This window comes from Neltuma alba, unplaced genomic scaffold, assembly GCF_004799145.2.
Source record: "Neltuma alba isolate B1F8T4 unplaced genomic scaffold, ASM479914v2 tig00013107_pilon, whole genome shotgun sequence".
Lineage (NCBI taxonomy): Eukaryota > Viridiplantae > Streptophyta > Magnoliopsida > Fabales > Fabaceae > Neltuma > Neltuma alba.
Window position 1 is genome coordinate 156,253 of NW_021637431.1, and position 4,319 is coordinate 160,571.

A 4,319-nucleotide genomic window follows, 5' to 3' on the forward strand; every position below is an offset into this window, starting at 1 on the left:
CTCCAGTAGGAATACATACAGAGTTTGAATGAAGTGGTAAGTACCCAAGAATTCCTCAAAAAGCACAATGCGTGTCAAAATAACACTGCTACTCACTTTGTCGGAGGGATTTTAGTCCTTTTTATTCGTCACTTGTATTTTTTTTAATGTTTCATTTCTAATTCTGCTCTTATTAATTATAGTAAAGGTGAAGAGGGAAGAAATAAGTAAAAGCAAATATAGTAGTATTTAACAGTTTCCTTAATAAGGATAAAAATGAAAGATTTTACCTATTTATTGTTTTCCTTCTACCAGTGACAAATAATAAGGGCAAAAGTGACACTGGAGAAGCAAGACTAGTAGAATTCAATAGTCACCATGAAACATGTTTAACATTGGGGCCCGTGTCTTTAATTATGCTTGAAAGGAACACCAGAAATGCCAGAGAAACCAGCCTTGTAGAATTCAATTTTGTTTCCTTATTCTTTAATGATACTTGCTCATTCACCATGGCACCCTGTCAGCTTTACACCCTAAAGTCGCCATTTTTTCTGAAGCAAATCTCAGATATTCCAAGAACCAACACCAGAGGAAATCATTTCTCAAACTCTGCTTCCATGAATAAAGCTATTTCTATTATTTCCATGCAGCAGAACATCACTCCTTCAAAATCAACATTCAATGTGAGGCAATTCTCTTTATCACTTTATCACTTTTAATTCAATCTTCTATACAAGCGCACATATTCCAAGAGAGTGTAAAACAACATAATGTGATTCATTTATGTCATCATTATTTCTGATATAGCTATCTCACTGAATTGGATTCGAGCATTGCTGGGTCCCTTTAGGACTAACTCTCTTGGGCTTAATTAAGAGTAGCTTTCTCATATGTGTTTTCTGCATTTACACGGACTTAAACTCGAGACCTTGTGCTTAAGCAGTCATAGCCCTTCCACTGTGATCAATGCATGTTTGTTCATTTACATATCATCTTTAATTTATACTTGTGGGTATAATTGTTTCTCATTTTCAGGATGACATCCATATCAGACATGCAAAAGAATTGAAGAACGTTAAGAAAATCTTCTTTGAAAAAGCAAAAGAGAGATCAGTTGATGGTTTATATATGATTCAAAGGCTTGGGATTGAACACCACTTCGAAGAGGAGATTCAAGAAGCTGTTCGAAAACACTATCTGAAGCTTGGAACTCAGCTATTATAACACAGATCATAATCTTCAGCTCTCTGAAGTTGCTCTTCAATTTCGCTTGTTAAGACAACAACTTTGTGAAAGATGCATGCAGGTGATACATATTTATCACGCGAAGGTTTCGTTTCTACGGCTAAATAAATAATAATTCTTTTTAAAAGTCAGACATGTCAATTATTGGAATAGCAGTACTGTTCTTGAATCTTAAAAACTGGGTGGTTATTATTGAATCTTATTATGCAGGGGTGTTTGGAAACTTCATGGACACGAAGGGAAGGCTGAGGCAGAAATTTTGGGGAGACACTGAAGGATTGATTGAACTGTTCGAAGCTTCACAGTTAAGTATTGAAGGAGAAGATGATCTTCATGAAGCTGGGAACTTTACATGTCATCTTCTAAGCTCAAGATTCCATGATCATCATGAAGCTAATGTTATTGCAACTACTCTCAAATGCCCAATTCACAAAAGTTTGCCCAGGTTTATGCCCAGAAATTTTCATATTTCAAATTCCCAAATTAACAATGGATGGTTAATGCCTCAAGAAAACCTATCCCAAATCAATACACAGATTGCTAACTCCCTCAACCTGAAGGAGACATATGCAGTGTCTAAGTGAGTTTTTTTATCTGATATAAAATACCATAACACTCCAATTAACATACAATTGATTATTAGCCTAGTTATAAGAAACACGTCATAGTTACTTTCTCGTACTGACAGAGTTTTATGTATTACACACACACACACACAGGTGGTGGGAAGGCCTAGGATTAGCCAAGGACTTGAAGTTTGCAAGAGATGAGCCAATAAAGTGGTACATGTGGTCCATGGCGTGCCTCACGGATCCTTTCATTTCAGAAGAAAGGATCGAACTCACAAAGCCTATATCCCCGGTATACATAATTGATGATATATTTGATGTTTATGGAAGCTTGGATGAACTCACTCCTTTGTAGATGCTGTCAACAGGTAACTTTTTTTCATATATTTATAAATATAATTATCATAACACATTTCTTTGGGAAAATTGGGGAAAAATTCTCCATTAAAAATTATACTGGTGAGAATGACTTAAATTAAAGTGTCAATACGCTGTGTGAACAAAAATTGAGAGCACATGTACTTTATGTGTATAAAAAATTTATCAGGTCCTTTTCATCAATAAAATTGTCAACGAGGGTCTTTTCCCCAATTTTCCTAGTTTCTTATAGGCCATAACACAAATAAATCTATGAATATTAATGCAGATGGGATTTGGGAGCAACTGAGCAATTACCAGACTCCATGAAAGCATGCTTCAAGGCTCTCTATGATATTACCAATGAATTTGCCATTAGGGTCCGAAACAAACATGTGGAACCCTATAAAAAAGTTAATCAAATCGGTAACTATAATTTAAGTTCATGTTTCAGTTTATAAGGAAATTAAGATCTCTCTTTTAAGGGAAAAAATCATTGATTTATAAATTTTTTGGCCGTGGATAAGATTGTGTAATGCATTTTTGGAAGAAGCAAAATGGCTCAGTTCATCAGGGAAGTTACCAAATAGTGAGGAGTATTTAGAGAATGGGATTGTGAGCACATGGGTGCCTTGTGCACGCATTCTTCTTGTTAGGTTAGGGCTTTACCAATGAAACTTTGGCTCTAATGGACGGCTTACGAACTTTGGTATCCTCCACATCCGCAATTCTCAGTCTTTGTGATGACTTACAAGGTGCAAAGGTACCGTTTAAGCAATTAATCATCAAATTGATAAATCATGATTTGTTAAATCCATTAATTCAACTTTTGATTTAGTTTTCAAGACCTCGGCGACCAGTTGATCTAGATTGTAACTATGTGTAACCTTATACTTCTCTTAATACTCCCTCTAGTCTCTTAAATATACGAACTAAACAACTTATTTGCAAAGATCAAGCTAGGGAATCAGTTACCTTAGTAATTTGTAAAAATGTTTGTTGCCTAAAATACTCTCTATAATAATTTGCATTAGAATTACTTCTTGATAAAAACCTTCTGAGCATGTGCAATCAATCATAGTAGTATGGGAAAAACATTATAAATTTAGGATGATAAAGTGAACTCATCTCTTATATATAAGCCAAAAATAAACTCCCTAACTAGCTTCTGCATTTAAAACTGGAAGAAATATACTACCATGATGTTAAATTGGTACTTTGTTTACAACAAAATTCAAAAATATTTTTGTGTGAAGTAGAAAACTAGAATACTATGATACGATTATATTTAAGGAAATTAGGGTGCAAGTCCTAGTTGAGGCTACATGATTGTTTGACATATATAATTTATCCACTTCACATTTGAACCATAAATTTGGAAGACCCCAATCCACAGGCCTCAATATAATATCTTTTTCTCATTACAGGACAATGATCAAGTTGGAAAAGATGGGTCCTATCTCGCCTGTTACATGAAGGACCACCCAGGAGTTTCTGAGGAAGCGGCAAGAGAACATATCAAACATAAGATCTCGGATGCATGGAAATGTCTCAACAATGAATGCTTCACTCCAACAAATTCATTTCCCTCGTCTTTTGCTAAAGTATGTCTGAATGCTGCGAGGATGGTGCCTATAATGTATAGTTACGATAACTGTAGCCTATCAAGGCTAGAAGAGCATGTGAAATCTTTGCTTTATGGTGATGGTACCAAAGAGATGATACAGTAGAAAGATCAGACCCATGCTTCTTCCTGCTCCAAGTATCATGTAAAAGTTTATTTATATTCTTGTTTTAATATAAATTAAATATAAGATTTTAATTCATCTTATCTATCTAAAATTTATGCATAACCATTCGAATAATTTGTTTAATCTCCATAAATTAGTTATTTAACTCCTATATTTAGAATCAAATGAAATATTTTATAATTAGGAGGTCATATTAGAATCTAATGTCCTAATCAGTAGTTATGCCATTATTAATGGTCCTCCCCAAAGAACATTGTTGGCTGTGTAGGTGTTCCTTTCATTGGATATGAAGATGATAAAAAGGGAAGAAAAACCTAAAAAAAATATTCAGCTTATGATGCTGATAATAGTTAATAGTTTCGTTATTGATTTCAAGGAAAAGATTTTTGAAATAGGATTTGGATGAGGGGCTAGAGCC

At 34.4% G+C, this 4,319-nt stretch overlaps 1 pseudogene; it reads left to right on the forward strand.

The window, feature by feature from the left end:
• Nucleotides 1–585: 585 nt before the first annotated feature.
• LOC114734507 ((3S,6E)-nerolidol synthase 1-like) lies at nt 586–3,880 on the forward strand (annotated as a pseudogene).
• The last annotated feature ends 439 nt before the right edge of the window (nt 3,881–4,319 follow it).